The following is a 24,536-nucleotide window of genomic DNA, read 5'->3' as shown; positions in this document are numbered from 1 at the left end:
CTTTGCTTTCTTGCTTCTTTAAAGATTTTATTTATTCATTCATTAGAGACACACACAGAGAGAGGCAGACACTCAGGCAGAGGGAGAAGCAGGCTCCATGCAGGGAGCCCGATGTGGGACTTGATCCCGGGTCTCCAGGATCACGCCTTGGGCTGAAGGTGGCGCTAAACCTCTAGGCCATCGGAACTGCCGGGTTTCTTGGGTTTCTTTCTTTCTTTCTTTCTTTCTTTCTTTCTTTCTTTCTTTCTTTCTTTCTTTCTTTCCTTCTTTCTTCTTTCTCTCTTTCCTTTCTTTCTCTCTTTCCCCACAGGCAGTAGGAATATCTCACCTATTATTTGACTGAGGAACCATGGTCTGATTCATTATTTAACCCCCTGCCATGACCTGAGAACTTGGCCTCCTTCACTTCAAGGGAGACATGAGTCCTTTCAGAGAAGGGGCCCACAATTAGGACTACAATTAACCCTAATGACCTCTTTAAAGTCCCTATCACCATCCAGATGCAGGCCCATTAGGGGTTAGGATTCAACAAAGGACTTTGTGGAGGCAGGGAGATACAGCCCAGCCCATAACCTACCCCAAACAAGACATTTTCAGTCTTTTAAATCTTTGTCCATAGGCTCACTAAAATCACACCTCAATATCGTTTCACTTTCTTTAGATCTTTAACGTGGCTTGACAACCAGTCCTATGACGTTGAGCCAGGGGTATCTCCTCTTCTGAGAACCGTCCATTCATATCATTTATCTGTGTTTTTAAAATCAAATAGGCTCGTTTTACTTATTGATTGGTGAATGCTCTTTACATATTAAAGATACCAAATCTTGTCATCATTTGAAAACCCTTTCCTTCCTCATTGCTTCCCTGCATCCTTGTTCACGTCTTTTCTACACAGAGGGTCCTTAAAATTTTGAGATGTATTTCGGTGAGAGATTTTTTTTCCATTATGATTTCTGTAGTTTGTGTCCAATGGAAAGACTTACCCAGTGTAAAAGTGTAAAATTTGTCATCCATAACATCTTTTGGTACTTTAAAATTTTATTACACCAGGAGTTCAATTTGGTGTGAAAAATGCCATTGGTCTAACTTTTTCTCTTCCTCTGCCCAAGGTTAGTCAGGTGTCTCAGCATCATGTATCAAATAATCCATATAACCCTACTGAATTGAAATGTCATCTTCACCAAAGTCTAAGCCCACAATTCACTTTATTCTTGCACACTTATTTCTCTGGCCAGTTCATGTTGATCGCTCTGGAATGGCCTCCCTGAGGAAATGTCCTGAAGGACACAGTAGAGAAAATTGGGATTGGTATGGGAGAAGGGAGAGAGACAGAGATGGAGGAAGACACACAGACAGAGAGACTTGATCGGCTCAGCTTGGATTGCCTTGGCAAGGGTGCAGGGACATACTTTTTTTTTTTTTTTTTTTTTTTTTTTAAATTTTTATTTATTTATGATAGTCATCACAGAGAGAGAGAGAGAGGCAGAGACATAGGCAGAGGGAGAAGCAGGCTCCATGCCCTGGGAGCCCGACGTGGGATTCGATCCCCGGTCTCCAGGATCGCGCCCTGGGCCAAAGGCAGGCGCCAAACCGCTGCGCCACCCAGGGATCCCTGCAGGGACATACTTGATGACAAGAAGGGGATGAGTGAGAAAAGGTTGGGGCATCATTGGGTAGATTAGAGGCCTGCTGCATTAGGAACAGCATTTGGGTTTTTTTTTAGTTCTTTTTTTTTTTAATAAAAAGCCTTTATTAATAATACTGTTACAAATATTTTGTTCTAAATGATGGCATACACACAGATATGGGTAAATATACACAGTCCTAGTATTAGTGGTGATAGAATTTTCAGGTAAGTGAGCTCCTAATTTTGTAGGGACTGTAAATTCCTCCATGGCATATTTATCCAGATTTCTGTGACGAGAGCATATTACCCGGTTGGGGGATCAGGGAAAATTCCTCTGCTATAAAGTGAAAGATATGAGGAGAAAGGCCAAGATAGGGGGCAGCAAAACTGATGTCCAAAATCAAACGCAGGACCCAAGTTCTCATGGGAAGGGAGGGTTTTCAGCCAGGACACAAGCAGTGTTCTAAGGAGCCAAGCCAGAGATGTGACTGGAGAAAAAGATGTAAAACTACGAGTCAGGAGCCAGAGTGACACCAAGCTTGAAAGCGTCCATAAGGAGCCCCTGAGTGGCTCAGTGGAGTAAGCATCCGACTCTTGGTTTCGGCTCAGGTCATGGTTTCAGGGATGTGGGATTGAGCCCAAATGGGGTTCGGCATTCAGCAGTGGGTCTGCTTGACGATGCTCTCTTTCTCCCTCCCCCTCAAGCCAATAGATAAATCTTTTTAAAGAGAAAGTGCATGTAAAGAACAATGGTGAATTTATTGGGATTATTCAAGTCAGAAGAGAAAGTTGGTCTTGAACTTGCCTTTAACCGAAAAATAAATTTCCAAAAGAATCAAAGCTGAAGTAGGAAAAAAATGAAAGCATACAACTAAATAGGAAATATGAAACCATTAAAATATAAGGAGAAAACACTGATGAAGAAATGTATGCAGGATACAAAACCCAGAAGCCACGTGTGAACAAAAATGAACCAGTGTCTGGATACAAGGAAGTGTCAAGTGATTTGTGGTAGAGACACCATAAAAGCATCCAACTGGGACTCAGGTGATCAAAGCATTCATGAGTCAAATAGTAAACAAAGCAGGATGCAAAATCCAGAAGGAAAAGTCGAATAAATAACAAAAACCACTAATGTCTAATTACACAAATGTGCTGAGTTCCGTTATGGAAGAAAACATGATAAATAAGAGAAAACAACAAGCAACAACTCAGGAAAACATCAGTAACCCAAATGGTAGACTAAAGCTAACGCCTTAGAATGCAAATAACCCCTAGAAATAAAGACAGAAGAAGACAAAGAGCCCAGCAAGGTGTTGTACAAATGGCGGGAACCTGCAATCTGCAGGTAAAGAATCAGAAGCAGCCAATTCGGGGCACAGTACTGCTGTGGGTGGGGGAGTTTGCATTGTGTGCACGGGGGTCTCGGTTCTCGGATCCCCCCTAAAGAGTGACATGAGAACCCGCGCTCACAGAAAGCCAGCCAGAAGGAAGGTGACAGCACAAAGGAGCTTATTAAGGGCAGTGTAGTCTCACGGAGGGAGAGGCGGCAGCCCGGAGCTGGCGACTGCACCCAGGCTGGGGGGGGGGGGGGCTTTCTTTGTATGTTTGCAGAGGTCACGGGTCATGGCTGGCAGCGGGGTCTCCGACCCAGGTTGTGTCCCATCATCTAAGGGGCTCCTACAGCTTGCGGTGGGGGTGAAACCCAGAGTACTTCTGTGATAATGAAGGCATCCGTGACCCTGGGGCTGAGGTGGAAGAGGAGAGCACAGGGCCTGCAAGTGTGGTTCCTGGTCTGTCAGCAGCCCTCCCCCTCCCCCTTTCTCCCCCTTCCCCTACTGCAGTCCTCCCTCCTCCCTTCCTCCTTCTCCCCCCTCTTCCCCCTTGGAAGCCCGGAGGCCAAGACCTTCAAAGCTACAATCAGGATGCTGTGCACTGAGGCTTGTAACATGTCCCCTACTGTCACCGCCCCTGCCTGTAGCTCAGGTCTAACCTGCCTACTTTATCAGTAGGATCCTTTTGATGTAAACAAGAGTCACGGGTGCAGGTCACTATATCCTGGGGAAAAAGCTGCAAGAACACACACGAAACAATGGCAGTGCAGGAGGAGCTGTAATGGAGACAGGGGAACAGGGAAGGCTTAAGTCTCAGGAAGGGGCGTGATGCTCCAGGACCTTTGCAGTGTGAAGGGGCAGATACACACCTCCTCCCCTCTCACTTGAATTTTATTTTGTCCTCCCTGTTAGAGGGACTGCTGATGATCCTGCCCAGCTCCAAATTCCTGTCACCTCCTGCCTTGACCAACTCTCCCTGGTGATTCGGACCACGCAGCACCGAGTGCCTCCCTTTTCTGCTAAGCCGCAGCGGGCAAGAGGGGGCCAAACCCAAGTTCGTGTCCCATCCTAGGCACCCCTCGCTAGGGTACTCATTCCTGTAGTAGTTGCTGCTTTATGGGCTTGGGGTGCACATGTTCTGCTTGGTGATTAAATGTTTATTAGATATAGGAAATAAAACAGCTTCCATTCTGCATCCGAGTTTAATTTTAGCTTCTCCACCTCCGAATACTCTTGTCTTTGTTCTCAGGTTGGAAAGGAGGTCCTGGGATCCAGATACTGTAGTATAAGGCAACTGAAGACAATTTAGGAAATGGGAGAAATAACTGTGTCATTATTCACAGTAACTAGTATCAGCATGTGAGAATATTTCCTTAGTTTTGTCTTTTCATTTATATATTAATGTCTAACATCAGAATACTAAGTAAGATTTTGTGGCTAATTGGCATTGATTCCGATCTGGGAAGAAAAGTGCTAGGACAACCGGTTAAGTGGGTCCCACTCCACCCTCTGGACTCACCTATTATATGCGGCCTCATTCCCCGGGGTTCCCTGGGATTTCCCGAGCGCCTTCCTCTGTGTGGCTCTCTCTTGCATCATCTGTCCCCAAAGTGGTTTTCCAGCTCATTATGCTGCTGCCTTCTTCCCTAGTCAAGACGTGGGACCTTGAGGGAAAGACAAACGGGAACTGGTCTCCCTGAAGTGGGGAGGAGAGATGAAGTGGGGCCTTCTCCGCCTGTCCCTGCAAGATGCCCTGATTTCACAGCACAGTGGGGCTGCTCTCAAGGCACACAGTGGCCCGAGGAGGGGATGGGCAAGGCCCCAGTGCAACAGGTGAGTCTCTGGGATGGACACAGGAGGAACAAGGCATTGTCTGGGGGAGAACCACCGCTGTTGGCAGAGAGACACTGCGCTGTGCAGAACTCTGTGACGACACATTTATGAATTTGTCCCCGTCTGTGGGTCTGTGGATAGGTCTGCCGGAAGTTGGGAAAATAAAGGCAACCGTGTCTTGTCTGTGAGGAAGGCATTCAAGCAAGAGGGTGACCAGTGTCTAGAATGGCTTGTGACATTGAGCAGTGTCACCAAAGAGAGCCCCAGCCTGGGCCGCAACTGTCTCTGTCAGTCCTGTTCTTTCTGACTTTCTACTGGGCAGGCAGGTGTCATCTCAGGTGTGTGCAGGGGGGACCCCCAGGCAGAGAACGAGGATGTTTCCACACACGCTCATCTAGAAGTGTGAAACATCACCTGTTTGAGTGAAAGATAAAAATCATATGATCCATAGATGCAGAAAAAGGAATCGACAAAAGACAACATATTTTCATAGCAAAAACCTTCAATAAATGGGGGATAGAATTAGCATTCCCCGATATGAAAAGCAAACCCCACAGCTAATATCATACTCAATATTGAAAAGTGGAAAGTTTTTCCTCGAAAATGAAGAACAAGGTACGGCTGGTCAGAGGCATACTCGGTGAAATTTGGCTTCTTAACTTTCAGATTTCTTGAGAATTGGTGTGTGGCCCAGCAAATGCACATCCAACATACTTGTACTGGGAAACAATGTGCAGTACACACACATCTAAAGTTTAGATTATGAATTTACTGTTGTAAGGACATCAAGCAAGGTAGTTGATAGTATCGATGGGATGTCCTATGTCAGGGCCCAATAAACCTGTTTTTTTTTTTTAAGATTCTATGTGTGTATTCATGAGAGACACAGAGAGGGCACAGGGACATAGGCAGGGGGAGATTTCATCTTGTTTTATCGGTTCCCTCCCCTCCCCTATGATCCTCTGTGTTGTGTCTTAAGTTCCCCGTACGAGTGAGATCATATGATAATTGTCTTTCTCTGACTTATTTTGCTTAGCATCATACCCTCTAGGTCCATCCACGTTGTTGCAAATGGCAAGGGCAAGATTTCCTTTTTTGATGGCCGAGTAGTCATCCATGGTGTGTGCGTGCGCGTCTGTCTCTCTCTCCATGTGAAGAACGCTGCGGCTTCCGATCCGAGCGCATGATCTGCTTCTCCATTCATGTAGGTTTTCTTTGATGCCTCTTACCAATAGCTTTGAGCCTCACTGTAAACCTTTTGCACACGTTATTAAAGGTGTCACCAAGCATGTCAGGTTTGGGCATGCTAGTGTCAACGATAGTGATTTGTTTTTTATTTTCACCCCTTTCCTTTTGTACATTACTTAGGGTTTCTTACATACACGTCTGTGAATCAAGATGATTCTACTTCTCTTTTCCTTCAATCTGCAACACTTTTATTTCTCTTTCTTGCCTCGTGCACTGCCTAGGATTTCCAGGAGGGTGTGAATAGAAGTGGTGAACATCCATACCTTGTTTCTCAAACTTTGCTCGGGGTGAAGTGGGGTTGGGTGGGGGAAGGCGCGCGTGCGTGCGTGTGTGTGTGTGTGTGTGTGTGTGTGCATCTTTCACCATTAGGTATCATGTTAGCTGTGGGACGTTTGTAGATTCCCTTTATCAGATTAAGAAAGTTTCCCTCCAGGCCTAGTTCTCTGAGAGCGTTTCTCCTGAGTGGTTGCTGGATTGTGTCTAATGCATTTCTTCTGCATCTATTGAAATGATGGCATGTTCTCTCTCCTTTGTTTTCTTAATATGATGAATGACCCTGATTTTATTTTTCTGGTGATAACCAATCTTTCATTCTTGGGATAAGGTCTCGATTGTATGATCCTGTTTATATATTGTTGGACTGAATTAGCTAATATTTAATCAAGTTTTTTCTGTGTCACTTCATGAAGGACTTTGATCTAGGGTTTTCTTTTCTTAGCAATGTCTTCATCTGGTGTTAGTGCTGTGTAATGCTGCCCTCATAAAATGATTTGGGAAGGGTTTCCCCTCCTCTGCTTTCTGAAAGAATTTGGATAGGATTGGTAATATTTCTCCGTTAAGTATTTGGTTGGATCTGCCAGTAAAGCCATGTGGGCCTGGAGTTTTCTGTTCCATTTCTCTCATAGACTTGGGGATATTCAGGTTTTCTATTTCTTCTCGAGTCAGTTTAGGTAAATTCTGTTGTTCAAAGAATTTGTCCATTTCCTCTATGTTGGGAAACGTATCCACAAATATTATTCCTGATAATCCCTGGTTACATTCTTTTTTTTAAAAAAATACGTTTTCTTGTTTCTTTTTAAATATTTTATTTATTTCTTCATGAGAAACAGAGAGAGACAGACAGAGAGAGAGACAGAGAGAGACAGAGAGAGAGAGAGAGAGAGGCAGAGACACAGAGGAGAACCAGGCTCCATTCAGGGAGCCAGACATGGGACTTGATCCTGGGACTCCAGGACCATGCCCTGGGCTGCAGGTGGCGCTAAACGTCTGCGCCACCCAGGCTGTCCCCATTGGTATATATATATTTTTTTTAAGAAAGCTTTCAGTTTCATGTATTTTCTCTATTGTTTTCCCATGTAACATTTTATCCACATCTGCTCTTATCTTCATTATTTTTTTCGCACTGTGTATTTAGAATTTGCTCTCCTATGTCTGATTTTCTGCAATATTGTCCTATCAGTTATGAAAAAGGAGTGTGAAAATGTTTCTCCAATTGTGGATTCATCTATTTCTCCTTTCTTTTCTGTGAGTTTTGTTTCATGTATTTTGGAGCCCTGTTATTAGTAGTGCACACATATTTAGAGTTTTAGGTTTTCTTCACAAAGTGCCCCTTTATCATTAGCAAACGTCCTCCATCCCGTCATCTCCCTTGTCCCGAAGCCTACTCTGCCTATAGGTACAGCCACTCAAACTTTCTTATGATGAGAGTCGCTGTATAACTTTATCCATCTTTTTCCTTGTATCGTGCTTCACATTTGAGGTGGATTTCTTATGCTTAGCAGATAGTTTTGCTTTGCCTTTTTTATCCAGTCTGGCAATCTCTGCTTTTTAGTTGCACCATGTAGACATTCGCAAGAAATGTAAGTAGTGACACGGCTGAGTTTAAATCTGCCATCCTGCTATTTACCTTCTCTTTGTCCCATGTGTTCTGTGTTCCCCTCTCCATCTTTACATGCCTTCTTTCAGATGAGTAATTTCTAGAATTTCACTATATATGTATAGATCTTATATCTACGGTTCTAGGTTTTCTAACATGTATTTGACCTTATCATGGACTGCGTTAAAATAATTCCCAATCCTTTCCCATATAAGATGAGAACATGACAACAGTATACCTCCAATTACCCACTCCTGTGCTTTGTGCTATTGCTGTCGTGCATTTCATTCCCTCTGGAGGTTACAAAGCCCACATCATGTGGTGAATACTTTTGCTTTAAATGGTTTGCTATGGTCGAAAGACATTTTAAAGAGAGAAAAATATTTTATATTCACCCACATATGTCCCGTGTCTGGAACTGTGCATTACTGCACGTAGATCCAAGGTCCCATCTGGTATCACCGTTCCTCGTGGAGAATGTTCTTTAGCATTTCTCGTACTGCAGGCTTTCTGCTGACAACAAAGGATCTCAGCTTCTGTATGTCGGGAAAAACCTTTATTTTGCCTTCTCTTTTTCTTGAGGGTGGTGGACTGTTGTATTGTATGATAAGTCCCTTAACATACAATAAGCCATTTTAAGGTGAAAATTCCGTGGCATTTAGTATGTTCACATGTGAAACGATTGCCTAGCAGGGCTGGCACCCTGAGAACAGCCAGAGAAATGGGGTCAGTTCGCCGCGGGTGGGAGGGCAGAGCCGTCTCCTGTGGAGGCAGGCAACAGGCCAGGGTGTCTCCTGCTGGGGCCCAAGTGCAGATGTGATTCGGGGCACGGAGCTGCCGGAGTTGTTGCCTGATGACAGAGGAGAGGAGAGACTGTATCACAGAGGGCCCGTTGGGCCTCGGCCAGGACTGTGGCTTTGACCCCGTTTGACATGGGAGGCACCAGGAGGTCCAGAGCAGGAGAAGGAGGGACACGACGAATGTCTTATAACTGATCCGGGTTGGGGCTCTGCTGGGTGGGCACTGGGGACATAAGGGGAACGTTGCGGATGATTACAGGGTCTAGGCTCCTCATTCAATAGGCGTTTCTGGGGGGGTCCCTGGGTGGCTCAGCGGTTTAGCACCTGCCTTTGGCCCAGGGCATGATCCTGGAGTCCCAGGATCAAGTCCCATGTTGGGCTCCCGGCATGGAGCCTGCTTCTCCCTCCTCCTGTGTCTCTGCCTCTGTCTATATTTATGTCTCTCATGAAAAAGTAAAGAAATAAATCTTTAAAAAAAACCACACACACACAAAAAAAACAAAAAACAAAAAAACACAAAGGCGTTTCTGAGGGATTGACTGACACCCTTATGGGAGGTGGGCACACCGCGGCTTCCAGGTCGTGCACTTCTCTGGGTGTGGGGTTACCATTCCAGCTCCCCAGGCCTCCACCTCACCACTGGCCTCCAGAGCCTAACCTCACTCCTTCTATTTTGAATCTCATTGTCCTAAGCTTGGAACCTGTCTTCTTTCTCTCTGGACCTTCCCTCACCCCCACTCCCTCTTGTAAATTGGAACCTCGGTTAGATCCTCATGTGACACTGAGTCGACTCTACAGGTTTCCATGTGTGACTCCATGCAGCTGAGGAATGAGACCCTAGGGTCCCAGTTTCTTCTGGAAGGGCTGGCTGGCACAGAGTTGAGGCCCTTGCTCTTCGAGATCTTTCTGCTGGTCTACATCTAGGCTGTGGTTGGGCACCTGGGCATCGTCAGCCTTACTGTCATGGACTCCTGACTCCAACCCCCACCATGTGCTTCTTCTTAGCCAAACTGTCGCTGCTGGACACTGCCTATATCTCCAACACAGTGCCTCGGTGCTGGCACGCCTGCTGGCGGCAGTGTGGCCTGTGCCCCACGGACCTTGCCTCACCCAGATGTTCTTCCTCTGCGTCCTGGCCCCTGGGACTGCCTCCTGACCACAGCTGTGGCCGGCGATCACTCTGCGGCCCTCTGCCAACCGCTGCACTACTGAGACCTCATGGGCCAGGGGACCTGCACAGGGCTGGCCGCCACCGCCTGCCTGCTCGTCTTGGCCACAGCACCCTGGCTGCTCTGCTGGGCTCTGCAGGCCTCGCCACCTCACTCACTTCTTCCGGGTCCTCCGCCCCCCGACCAAGCTCTCTCACTCCCGCACGTGGGCCACCAAGCTTTCCCTGTTCTTCTTCAGTTTTGTGGTGGCCCTCGCACCCCAGGCCCTGGTTGTGCCCTGGAAGCATTTCTGTCCTGGTGTTTGATCCTAACACGTTGTTTCCTATTTGCGGAGGCGAAATACGGTCTTTGGCTGAGCTTCCAGAAACTTATAAAGTGACACTGGGAACATGCCCTCTGGGGTCTCACCACCCAGAGAGAACCCCTGGGAACATCTTGCTGGGAGCTTCCAGGTTTTTTTTTTGGAACCATGAAGGTATGCGCGTGCAGAGTTCCAGGGAGGACAGCAAAACCCTAATCACAGGGTGTTCACACTTCCCGGTGCTTAGACATGTTGCAGTTTTGCCCACTAGGATACACACTCACTATAAAACCATTCATGCCTTACACCAAGTCGTGTTGTTAGAAAGTAAAAATGCCTCATCACCTCAGGGTCTGTGGTAACCACGATGAACAGTTTCATGTGCGTTCTTGCAGGTTTTTCCCCAGGATATAGTGACCTGCACCCGTGACTCTTCTTTACATCAATAGGATCCTACTGATAAAGTAGGCAGGTTAGACCTGAGCTGCAGGCAGGGGCCGTGACAGTAGGGGACAGGTTAGAAGCCTGAGGGCACAGCATCCTGATTGTGGCTTTGAAGGTCTTGCCTTGGGGCTTCCAAGGGGGAGGAGTGGGAGGTAGAGGAGGAGGGAAAGGAGAGGGAAGAGTGGAGGAGGGGGCAAGGGAGGAGGGAAAAGGGACAGGAGAGGGGAGAGGGAAGGTGGAGGAGGTGGGAGGGGAAAGGGGAGGAGGGGAAAACGTGAAGTGGAAGCAGAGAGAAGAGGAGGAGGAGGGGAAAGGGGGAGGAGGGAGAAGGGGGAGGGCTGCTGACAGACCAGGACCCACATGTGCAGGCCACGCACGTGATCTCTGCTTCCACCTCAGCCCCAGGGTCACCGATGCCTTCACTATCACAGACGTACACTGGGTTTCACCCCCACCCCAACCTGTAGGAGCCCCTTAGATGATGGGACACAACCTGGGTCGGAGACCCCTCCGCCAGCCATGACCCGTGACCTCTGCAAACATACAAGGAACCCCCCCCCCCACCTGCCCAGGTGCAGTCGCCGGCTTGGGGGCCTGCAACCTGTCCCGCCTTGAGACTGTACTGTCTTTAATAAGCTACTTTGTGCTGTCACCTTCCTTCTGGCTGGCTTTCTGTGAGCGCGGGTCCTCATGTCACTCTCTCGTGGGGGATCCGAGAACTGAGACCACCGTGCACACAAGCAGACTCCACCACTCGCAGCAATACTGTGCCCCACTCGCAGCAATACTGTGCCCCAAATTGGCTGCTTCTGATTCTTTTCCCGCAGAATCCATGTTCCCGCCATTTGTACAACTTCCTGCTGGGCTCTTTGTCTTCTTGTGTCTTTATTTCTAAGAGTTATTTGCATTTTAAAAGTATTAGCCTTAGTCTACCACTTGGGTTACTGACATTGTTTTCCTGACTTGTTGCTTGTCGTTTTATCTTATTTATCATGTTTTCTTCCATAACAGAGCTCAGCACCTTTGTGTAATTAGACATTGGTGTTTTCTGTTGTTTATTCGATTTTTACTTCTGGATTTTGCATCCTGCTTTACTATTTGACTCATGAATGCTTTGCTCACCTGAGTCCCAGTTGAATGCTTTTATGGTGTCTCTACCACAAATCACTTGACACTTCCTTGGATCCAGACACTGGTTCATCTTGGTTCACACTTCTTTGGCTTCTGGGTTTTGTATCGTACACACATTTCTTCATCAGGGCTTTCTCCTTTGACTTTAATGGTTTCATATTTCCAATTTAATTGTATGCTTTCATTTTTTTCCTACTTCAGCGTTGATCCTTTTGGAAATTTATTTTTCTGTAAAAGGCAAGTTCAAGACCAGCTTTCATTCTCTTCTGACTTGAATAATCCCAATAAATTCACCATTGTTCTTTACATACTCTTTCTCTTTAAAAAAGATCTATGAATTGGCTTGAGGGGGGGAGAAGGAGAGCATCGTCAAGCAGACCCACCGCTGAATGCCGAACCCCATTTGGCCTTGATCCCACATCCCCAAAACCATGACCTGAGCTGAAACCAAGAGTCGGATGCTTACTCAACTGAGCCACTCAAGGTCTCCTTATGGACACCTTCAAGCTTGGTGTCACTCTGGCTCCTGACTCTTAGATTTACATCTTTTCCCCAGTCACATCTCTGGTTGGTTCCTTGGATCACTGCTTGTGTCCTGGCTGATGAACCCTACCTTCCCAAGAGAACATGGGTCCTGCTTCTGATTTTGGACAGCAGTTTGCGGCCCCCTATCGTGGCCTTTCTCCTCATATCTTTCACTTTATAATAGAAGAATGTTCCCTCATCCCTTAACTGGGTAATATGCTCTCGTCACAGAAATCTGGATAAATATGCCGTGGAGGAATTTATAGTCCTTACAAAATTAGGAGCTCAATTACCTGAAAACTCTATCAACAGTAAAACTAGGACTGTGCATACTTACGCATATCTATGTGTATGCAATCTCTTGAAACAAAATATTTGTTACAGAATTATTAATAAAGTCTTTTTATAAAAAGAAAAAAGAAGTAAGGGAAAAACCCAAATGTTTGGAAAACCAAAGCTGGGACATCACAATGCCTGATTTCAAGCTGTATGACAAAGCTGTGATCATCAAGACAGTGTGGTGCTGGCACAAAAACAGACACACACAGATCCATGGAACAGAGTAGAGAATGCAGAAATGAACCCTCAACTCTGTGGTTAACTCATCTTTGACAAAGCAGGAAAGAATATCCACCGGAAAATAGCCAGTCTCTTCAATGAATGGTCTTGGGAAAATTGGGCACCCACATGCCAAAGAATGAAACTGGACCATTCTCTTACATGACACACAAAGATAAACTCAAAATGGATGAAAGACTTAAGTGTGAGACAGGAGTCCACCAAAATGCTAGAGGAGAACACAGGCAGTAACCTCTTTGACCTCGGCCACAGCAACTTCTTGCATGACAATGCTATTAAGGCAAGGAAAACAAAAGTGAAAATAAACTATTGGGACTTTATCAGGATAAAAAGCTTTGCACAGCAAAATAAACAGTCAACAAAACCAAAAGGCAACATACAGAACGGGAGAAGTTATTTGCAAAGGACATATCAGATAAGGGCTAGTATCCAAGATCTATAAAGAACTTATCAAACTCAACACCAAAAAGACAAACAATCCAGTCAAGAAATGGGCAGAAGTATCAAAATACCATGGACTTTCTTCAGAGAGTTAGAACAAATTATTTTAAGATTTGTTTGGAATCAGAAAAGACCCCGAATAGCCAGGGGAATTTTAAAAAAGAAAACCATAGCTGGGGCCATCACAATGCCACATTTCCAGTTGTACTACAAAGCTGTGGTCATCAAGACAGTGTGGAACTGGCACAAAAACAGACACATAGATCAATGGAACAGAATAGAGAATCCAGAAGTGGACCCTGAAATGTATGGTCATCTAATATTCGATAAAGGAGGAAAGACTATCCACTGGAAGAAAGACAGTCTCTTCAATAAATGGTGCTGGGAAAATTGGACATCCACATGCAGAAGAATGAAATTGGACCACTCTCTTTCACCAGACACAAAGATCAACTCAAAATGGATGAGAGATCTAAATGTGAGACAAGAGTCCATCAAAATCATAGAAGAGAACACAGGCAACACCCTTTTTGAACTCGGCCACAGTAATTTTTGCAAGATACATCCACAAAGGCAAAAGAAACAAAAGCAAAAATGAACTATTGGGACTTCATCAAGATAAGAAGCTTTTGCACAGCAAAGGATACAGTCAACAAAACTAAAAGACAACCTACAGGATGGGAGAAGATATTTGCAAATGACATATCAGATAAAGGGCTAGTTTCCAAAATCTATAAAGAACTTACTAAACTCAACACCAAAGAAACAAACAATCCAATCATGAAATGGGCAAAAGACACGAAGAGAAATCTCACAGAGGAAGACATGGACATGGCCACCATGCACATGAGAAAATGCTCCGCATCACTTGCCATCAGGGAAATACAAATCAAAACCACAATGAGGTACCACCTCACACCAGTGAGAATGGGGAACATTAACAAGGCAGGAAACCACAAATGTTGGAGAGGATGCGGAGAAAAGGGAACCCTCTTACACTGTTGGTGGGAATGTGAACTGCTGCAGCCACTCTGGAAAACTGTGTGGAGGTTCCTCAAAGAGTTAAAAATAGACCTGCCCTACGACCCAGCAATTGCACTGTTGGGGATTTACCCCAAAGATTCAGATGCAATGAAACGTCGGGACACCTGCACCCCGATGTTTCTATCAGCAATGGCCACAATAGCCAAACTGTGGAAGGAGCCTCGGTGTCCATCGAAAGATGATGGATAAAGAAGATGTGGTCTCTGTATACAATGGAATATTACTCAGCAATTAGAAATGACAAATACCCACCATTTGCTTCAACGTGGATGGAACTGGAGGGTATTATGCTGAGTGAAATAAGTCAATCGGAGAAGGACAAACGGTGTATGTTCTCATTCATTTGGGGAATATAAATAATAGTGAAAGGGAATATAAAGGAAGGGGAAGGAAATGTTGGGAAATATCAGGAAGGGAGACAGAACATAAAGACTCCTAACTCGGGGAAACGAACTCGGGGTGGTAGAAGGGGAGGAGGGCGGGTGTTGGAGGGGAATGGTTGACGGGCACTGAGGTGGACACTTGACGGGATGAGCACTGGGTGTTTTTCTGTATGTTGGTAAATTGAACACCAATAAAAATTAATTAAAAAAAAAGAAAAAAAAAGAGAAATGGGCAGAAGACATGAACAGAAATTTCCCCAAATAAGACCTACAAATGGCCAACAGGGAAATGAAAAAATGCTCTACATCCCTTGCCATCAGGGAAACACAGATCAAAACCCCAATGAGATATCACTTTACACCAGTGAGAATGGCTAAAATTAAGACAGGAAACAACAATGTTGGAGAGGATGTGGAGAAAGGGGAACACTTTTGCACCATTGGTGGGAATGTGACCCGGTACAGCCAGTCTGGAAAACTGTGTGGAGGCTCCTCAAGAAGTTAAAAATAGGGCTACCCCCACGACCCAGCAATTGCACTGCTGGGGATTTTCCCCAAAGTTACAGATGCAGTGAAAGGCCCAATGTTCATAGCAGAAATGTCCACAATAGCCAAACTGTGGAAGGAGCCTTGGTACACATCGAACGATGATGGTTAAAGAAGCTGTGGTCTCTGTATACAATGGAATATTACTCAGCCATCAGAAAGGATGATTGCCTACCATTTACGTCGATGTGGATGCTGAGTGAAATAAGTCAATTGGAAAAGGACAATTACATGGTTTCACTCATATGTGGAATATAAGAAGTAGTGAAAAGGACTAGAGGGAAGGGGGGAAACAAGTGGGGAACAATGAGAGAGGAAGACAAACCATGAGAGACTCCTGACTCTGGGAAACAAACAAAGGGTTGCAGAAGAGGAGGTGGATGGGGTGATGGAGTAACTGGGTGATGGGCACTGAGGAGGGCTCTTGATGGGATGAGCACTGGGTGTTGTACTATATGTTGGCAAGTTCAATTTAAATAAAATAAAAATTTTTTAAAAGAAAATCAGTGTTGAAAGTGGGCATCCTTTCTTGCTCCTGATCTTAGAGGGAAAGCTTTCAGTCTTTTACCACTGAGTATGATGTTAGCTGTGGGATTTTCATACATTCGCTTTATCATGCCTAGAGAGTTCCCTTAAATTCTTAGGGTTTTTAAAAGTTTTTATCGTGAGAGGGTGTTGGATTTTGTCAAAAATTGTATCTCTACCAATTGAGATGATTGGGTTTTTTCCTTTGTTTTATTGATTCAGTGGTAGGTTTCACATATGGAACCACACGTGCATTCCTAGAACAAATCTCACTTGGTGATTTTGTGTGTGATTCCTTTTGTAAAAAGATTTATTTATTTATTTATTTATTTATTCATTTATTTATTTATGAGAGCATGGACGTGATTGGTGGGGAGGGGTAGAGGGAGAGGGAGAGTCCTTGAGCTGGGAGCCTGACATGGGGCTCTGTCTCAGGACCCTAAGATCATGACCTGACCTGAGCTAAAATCAAGTCAGCCACTTAACCAACTGAGCCACCCAGGCACCCCTGTATGCAATTCTTCTAATATGTTACTGGATTCAGTTTGCTAGGATTGTGTTGAAGATTTTTGCATATATAATTATAAAGGATGTTGATCTTTAGTTTTTTTGTCATCTTTGATTTGGCTTTGGGATCAGGGTAACGTCAGCCTCATAGACTGAGTTACCTGTTCCCTCCTCTTCTGTTTTTTGAAATTGAGAAGGATCAATGTTAATTCTTCTTTAAATGTTTGGTAGAAAAAAAATAAAAGTTTGGTAGAATTCTCCAGTGAAGCCTTTCGGTCATGTATTTTCATTCACTGGGGAATTTTTTTAATGGATTCAATCTCTGTACTCTTAAAGATTTGTTCAAGGGCAGCCAGGGTGGCTCAGCAGTTTAGCGCCACCATCGGCCCAGGGTGTGATCCTGGAGACCCAGGATCCAGTCCCATGTGGTGCTCCGTGTATGGAGCCTGCTTCTCCCTCTGCCTGTCTCTCTGCCTGTCTCTGTCTCTCTGTCTCTGTCTGTCTGTCTGTCTCTGCGTGTGTGTGTTTTCCTTGGATGAAAAAATAAAATCTAAAAGAAAAGATTTGTTCATATTTTCTTGCCCAAATATCCATGTGCTTTACTCCTTCACTTCTTTCAAGTCTTTTCTCAAATGCCTACTTCTCGTTTTTTATGATTTTATTTATTTATTCATGAGAGACCCAGAGACCCAGACAGAGAGAGGCAGAGACAGAGGCAGAGGGAGAAGCAGGCTCCATAGAGGGAGCCCGATGTAGGACTCAGTCTTGGGACTCTGGTATCAGGTCATGGGCCAAAGGCAGGCACCAAACCGCTGAGCCACCCAGGGATCCCAAATGCTGACTTCTCAACAAGGTTTTCCCTAGCCCCTATATCTATCATGAACCCCCACCTCCAACTCTTATCTCTTTTCCATGCTCTTTTTCCCTTAGGAATCATTGCCATTTTATATACTATTTATTTACCTTATTTATTGTCTGCCCCCTCTACAAGAATATAAGCTCCATGAGGCAGCAATCCTTGCCTGGATTGTTCACCACTGCAGGGCTAGTGCCTAGGAATAACAGATATTCAATTAATATTAGTGGAATAAGTGTATGAGTATATCAATATAGCTGGAACTCAGTGAGGGAACAATTCCTGGATGAGCTGGAGCCTTATAGGCTATAGTATTGAATATGGATTTTGGTTTGAAGTGACATAGAAGGCATAGGAAGGTACCAAGAAAGGCAGTAAGATTATCTTATTTAAGTTTAAGATTAATCTGGAAAATATATTTGAGGGGGACTATGTCGAAGTCAGAAATCAGTAACTTTATTGTCAATAGGTTTCAGGAGAGAGATGAAGATGCCTGAACTAGGATTTCAGCAGTGGAAATGGAGAAAAGTTGATGAATTCAAGACATGTTTTGAATATAAATGAGACAGAACTAGTAAATGGATTAGATATGAAGGGGAGAAAAATGGGTAGGTGACAATGATCATCATTAAAGCTGTCTTACATCTTTTTTACCAGACCAGCCAGCAGCTGAAAATCACCAACTCGCCACACTTGATAGCACAAAGAACAGAATTAGTCAGGTGAGCCTAAACCAAATTTCTGATGCAAAATAATGTAGAATACAATACAATGATTATTGTTTTAAGCCAGAATATTTTTTGGTAGTTTAGTACACAGATCAGCTCATCAAAACAACACTCTCATCAAGAACAATTAGAAAAGCTAGTAAATTCTAAAATCATATTTTTAAATGCATGGACCTTCAGAAGCAGTAAGGATTAAAGGGAATAAAATTCCAGAGAGGGGAGTACTATATGCTGAATACCTGTGTCCCTCCTAAAAGTCATATGTTAAAACCTAATTTCCAATGTGATGATATTTGGAGGCAGGGCCTTTGGGAGGTCATCAAGTCATAAGGGTTTAACTCCCATGAATGGGATTAGTCCCCTTATACAAGAGACCATAAAGAGCTCCCTCAGCCCCTCCACTATGTGAGGACACAGCAAGCAGATGGCTGTCTGTGAACAAGGAAGCAGGCCATCACCAGATACCAACCCTGCCAATACCTTGATCTTGGATTTCCAGCCTTCAGAACTATAAGAAATAAATGTCTGTTATTATAAGTCACCTGGACTGAGGCATTTGGAAATAGCAGCCTGAATGGACTAAGACAGAAATTAGTACTGACAAGTGCCGCTCTAACAAGTTATCTCAAAAATATGGAAGCAGCTTTGGAACTGCGTGATCAGTAGGGAATGGAAGAGTTTTGAAGTGCGTACTAGAAAAAGCCTATATTGCCACAGACAGACCATCGAGGACAATTTTGGTGAGAGCTCAGAAAGAAAAGAGGAGAGCTATGGAGAAAGCCAGAGTCTTCATAATCCTGAGCAGGATATGGGTAGAATGTGGATAATAAAGGTCATTCTGATGTGGTCTCAGACAGAAATGGGGAATATATTATTGGGCACTGGAGGAAAGGCCATCCTTGTTATAAGGAGGCAAAGAGCTTTGCTGAATCATGTTTGTGTCCCAGTGTTTTGTGAAAGACAGAATTTACCAGCAATGAAATTGGATATTTAGCTGAAGAAATTTCTAAGCAAAGTGTTGAAAGGGCAGCTTTGTTCCTCCTGATTGGTTAGTAAAACATGAGAAGAAAGCAGTGGTTTAAAGACAATTTTTAAGCAATAAGGAAGCATAAGTGAAAGATTTGGAGAATCCGGGCACCTGGGTGGCTCAGTGGTTGAGCATCTGCCTTCAGCTCAGGTCATGATCCCAGGATCCTGGGATCGAGTCCCTGCAGGGAACCTGCTTCTCCCTCTGCTTATGTCTCTGCCTGTCTGTGTGTGTCTCCCATGAAGAAATAAATAAAATCTTTAAAATAAGATTTGGACAATCCTCTGCTTAACAACATTGCAAAAAATAACAACACTAAGAATGTGGCCAAGTGACCATTTGATCGGGAAATGAGTATGGATTAGCGATCTCAATATAAGCCAAGCACTATTCTTTAAGACAATGGAAGAATGACCTCAAGGGTGCTTCAGAAATCTTCAGGACTAACCCTCCCATTACAAGCCCAGAGTACATGGGGTTTGGGAGGCTTGACTGCTTCCACCTAGGTTTATTTTATTTTTTAAAGGTTTTATTTATGTATTCCAGAGAGACACAGAGCGAGAGAGGCGGAGACACAGGCAGAGGGAGAAGCTGGCTCCATGCACGAAGCCTTATGTGGGATTTGAACATTTTTGGGGCAACTACAATAGAATGAATGCACTTTGTGTGCAAAGAGGGACATGAATTTCGAAGAGCCAGAGTAGAATGCTATGGTCTGAATGTTTGTGTCCCCCCAGAATCCATATATTGAACCATAACTCCGAATGTGATAGTATCAGGAGGTGAGGTCTCTGAGAGATGATTAAGACATAAGGGTGGAGCCCTCATGAAAGGGATTAGCGCCCTTTTGGAAGAGACCCCAGAGAACACCCTTGTCCCAGCTGCCATGTGAGAACACAGTGAGAAGATCATCATCTATGGACCAGGAAGCAGGCCCTCGCCAGACACTGAATCTGCCAGCACTTGATCTTGGACTTTGAGCCTCAAGAGCTGTGAGAAATACACGTCTGTTGATTATCAGCCACCCAGTGGGTGGTATTTTGTTAGAGCTGCCTGAACAAACTAAGACAGGGAGAAGCATTTAGATATGAGCTGAGGAACTGCAGCTGCTTTTTGCTTAAAGGATATGCTGGCTCTAGTTGAGGGAGAGATGCTGAGAATCTGAACTTGACACATACAGAAACCTACTGCTTAGGTTCAGAAGAAACATGAGACTTTCGGGTCCTCAAACCAAGAGCTGCTCTCCCCCAGGACATGTGCATAGTTCGAAAGCTGCACAGGTTTAGAGGCTACAGACCTAAGCTGAGCAGTGGTGGGCATTTTCTGTAGTCTCACTGTGCTAGGGAAACAACGGCCTGCTAAGTGAGGGGCCCTGAAACACAACAATCAAAATGAAAGCCCTGGAAGGAATGATGAATTTACACTGTGCATCGGCAACCACTTTTTCCCCAGGAAAAATTTCAGATCAATGCAGATAGAGGCTGAAGGTTGCTGTTAGTGGGTAGAAAAATCAGCAGAACTTTAAGTGGTCAAGTTTAACTGAAGTGACAACACTGGAGAATTGGGGGATATGTTAGTTTGCTAAGGTGCCATGACAAAGTACAAGGAGGGCAGCCCTAGTGGCTCAGTGGCTTAGTGCCACCCTTAGCCCAGGGCTTGATCCTCAGCCTAGGGCTGCCCTCAGCCCAGGGCCTGATCAAGTCCCATGTGGGGCTCCCTGCGTGGTGGAGCCTGTTTCTCCCTCTGCCTGTGTCTTTGCCGCGCGCTCTCTTTCTTTCTCTGTGTCTTTCATGAATAAATGGGTAAAATCTAAAAAAAAAAAGTACAACAAACCTACTGTCTTATAACAATCGAAATTCATTCGCTCCCATTTCACAAGGCCAGAAGGCCAAAATCAAGATGTCTGCAGGCCATACTCTCTATGAAAGCTCTAGGAAACTGTTTCATGCCTTTCTCCTAGTTTCCGATGGTTGCCAACAATCCTTGACATTCCTTGGCTTATAGATGCATCGCTTCAATCTTTGCCTCCATCTTCATGTGGCCTTCCTCTTTCTGTGTCAGTGTCTATGTCTCCTCGTTCTTTTTTTAAAGATCTATTTATTTGATAGAGAATGTATGTAGGGGGAGGGGCATAGGGAGAGAATCCCACGCAGTCTCTCCGGTGAATGCCGAGCCTGACATGGGGCTGAATCTTGTGAGCCCAAGATCACAACCTGAGCCAAAATCAAGAGTCACACCCTCAACCAAGTGTGCCACTCTCGTGCCCCTCTTCTTCTCTAATAAAGATATCAGTCATATTGGATTTAGGGCGCATTGTACTCCAGCCTGAGCTTGCCTTCTTTACTTGATTACATCTGCGAAGACCCTATTTCCAAATAAGGTCATACTCACAGGTAACAGGGGTTAGAACTTGACCATATCTTTTGGGAGGGGGGGGTCACAATTTAGTTTGTAACAAGGGGCCTCAAATACTCAGTTGGTCCTCAGCTCAAGGCATTTTTATATTTACTACATATCAATAGAATGGAGGAGACAAATCACAAGACGATCTCAATAAACACAGGAAATGCATTTGACAAAGTCCAACACCCTTTATGATCAAAATAGTCACCAACCTAAAAATAGGGGTGCCTGGCTGGCGAAGTTGGTGGAGCATGTGAGTCTTGATCTCCAGATCATGAGTTCATGCCCCACTTTAGGAGTAGAGATTTTAAAAATAGAAAGGAAGTTCATCAACATTATAAAGTGCACGCATGAAAAACTCACAGCTAACATCATACTTAATAATGAAAAACTGAAATCTTTTTCCTTAAGACCAGAAACAAACAAAGGATGTCAGGACTTGTTTCTTTATTTTTTTAATTTATAAATTTATTTTTTATTGGTGTTCAATTGGCCAACATGTAGAATAACACCCAGTGCTCATCCCATCAAGTGCCCCCCTCAGTGCCCATCACTCAGTCACCCCCACCCCCCGCCCACCTCCCCTTTCCCCACCCGTAGTTCATTTCCCAGAGTCAGGAGTGTCTCATGTTCTGTCTCCCTTTTTGATATTTCCTACCCTTTTCTTCTCCCTTACCTTCTATTCCCTTTCACTATTATTTACATTCCCCAAATGAATGAGAACATATAATGTTAGTCCTTCTTTGAGTGACTTATTTCACTCAGCATAATATCCTCCAGTTCCATACAGGTCGAAGCAAATGGTGGATATTTGTCATTTCTAATGTCTGAGGAATATTCCATTGTATACATAGGCCGCATCTTCTTTATCCATCATCTTTTGATGGACACCGAGGCTCCTTTTACAGTTTGGCTACTGTGGACATTGCTGCTATAAATATCGGGTTGCAGGTGTCCCGGCGTTTCACTGCATCTGTATCTTTGGGGTAAATCCCCAACAGTGCAATTGCTGGGTCGTAGGGCAGATCTATTTTTAACTCTTTGAGGAACCTTCACACAGTTTTCCAGAGTGGCTGCACCAGGTCACATTTTCACCAACAGCGCAAGAGGGTTCCCCTTTCTCCACATCCTCTCCAACATTTGTTTCCTGTCTTGTTGATTTTCCTGATTCTCACTTGTGTGAGGTGGGATCTCATTGTGGTTCTGACTTGTATTTTACTGATGGCCAGTGATGCGGAGTATTTTCTCATTTGCTTGTTGGCCATGTCTGTCTTCGTATGTGAGATTTCTGTTCATGTCTTTTGCCTAGTTCATGATTGTATTGTTTCCATGAGTTTATTTTATTTTATTTTTTTTAATTTTTTTTTTAATTTTTATTTAATTATGATAGTCACAGAGAGAGATAGAGAGAGGCAGAGACACAGGCAGAGGGAGAAGCAGGCTCCATGCACCAGGAGCCCGACGTGGGATTCGATCCCGGGTCTCCAGGATCGCGCCCTGGGCCAAAGGCAGGCGCCAAACCGCTGCGCCACCCAGGGATCCCTGTTTCCATGAGTTTAATAAGTTCTTTATACATTTTGGAAACTAGCCCTTTATCTGATACATCATTTGCAAATATCTTCTCCCATTCTGTAGGTTGTCTTTTAGTTTTGTTGACCGTGTCCTTCACTGTGCGAAAGCTTCTTATCTTGATGAAGTCCCAATAGTTCATTTTTGCTTTTGTTTCTTTTGCCTTCATGCATGGATCTGGCAAGAAGTTACAGTGGCCGAGTTCAAAGAGGGCGTTGCCTGTGTTCTCCTCTAGGATTTTGATGGAATCTTGTCTCACATTTAGATCTCTCATCCATTTTGAGTTTATCTTTGTGTATGGTGAAAGGGAGTGGTCCAGTTTCATTCTTCTGCATGTGTATGTCCAATTTTTCTGGAACCATTTATTGAAGAGACTGTCTCTTCCAGTGGATAGTCTTTCCTTCTTTATCGAATATTAGTTGACCATAAAGTTGAGGGTCCACTTCTGGGTTCTCTATTCTGTTCCATTGATCTCTGTGTCTGTTTTTGTGTCAGGACCACACTGTCTTGATGACCACAGCTTTGTAGTACAGCCTGAAATCTGGCATTGTGATGCCCCCAGCTATGGTTTTCTTTTTCAATATTCTCCTGCCTATTCGGGGTCTTTTCTGATTCCACACAAGTCTTAAAATAATTTGTTTCACCTCTCTGAAGAAAGTCCATGGTATTTTGATAGGGGTTGCAGCGCACGCACGCATTGACCCGGGAGCAGCTTGGAGGGGTTGGGGCGGCGGCTCCGCAGAGGGGGCTGCGGGGCGGGAGCGTGAATCCCAACAGCACAGCACCCGGAGCACAGGGCGCCGGGACACAGCCCAGGATCCGGCCTCCCCCGGGACAGGCAGAGACTGGGAGGGCCCAGGACAGCGAGGACGCTCCTGCCCCGAGCTGAGCAGATCAGCGGCCCAGCCTGGGAGCCTCCAGGCCCTGCAGACCTAGAGCCCCGGGGTTACTGCAGGAGCTGACTCCAGGGCTCCAGAGCTGGCCCCGCCACTGGGGTTGTTCCTCCTGGGTCCTCACGGGGTGAGCAACCCCCACTGAGCCCTGCACCAGGCAGGGGCAGAGCAGCTCCCCCAAGTGCTAACACCAGAAAATCAGGACAGCAGGCCCCTCCCGCAGAAGACCAGGTGGACGGACAGGGGAAAAGCAAGTTATTGACCAAACACCACTGGAAAGTCCCAGGGGAAGTCGAGGGATTTACAGTATATAGAATCAGAGGATACTCCCCCTTGTGTTTTGTTTTCTATTTGCTTCCCCCCCCTTTTTCTTTTCTTCTCTTTTTTTCCTTCTTTTTTTCCCCTTTTTTTTCTTTTTCTTATCTTCTTTCTCTTCTCTCTCTTTCTCCTTTTCCCAATGCAACTTCTTTTTGGCCTGTCTGCACTGAGCAAAATGACTAGAAGGAAAAAACTCACCTCAAAGGAAAGAAGCAGAAACAGTCCTCTCTCCCACAGACTTTCAGAATTTGGATTACAATTCGATGTCAGAAAGCCAAGTCAGAAGCACAATTATAAAGCTATGGGTGGCTCTAGAAAAAAGCATAAAGGACTCAAGAGACCTCATGATTGCAGAATTTAGATATAATCAGGCAGAAATTAAACATCAATTAAATGATATGCAATCCAAACTAGAGGTCCTAAGGACGA

The 24,536-nt window shown here is 44.7% G+C and overlaps 1 pseudogene; it reads left to right on the top strand.

Moving 5' to 3' along the window:
* LOC112912300 (olfactory receptor 3A10-like) overlaps positions 1-10,192 on the top strand; it is a 33,109-nt pseudogene extending 22,917 nt beyond the window's left edge.
* The last annotated feature ends 14,344 nt before the right edge of the window (positions 10,193-24,536 follow it).

The sequence above is a fragment of the Vulpes vulpes genome, chromosome X (genome assembly GCF_048418805.1).
Source record: "Vulpes vulpes isolate BD-2025 chromosome X, VulVul3, whole genome shotgun sequence".
Lineage (NCBI taxonomy): Eukaryota > Metazoa > Chordata > Mammalia > Carnivora > Canidae > Vulpes > Vulpes vulpes.
This window is presented reverse-complemented; position numbering and strand designations above follow the sequence as displayed.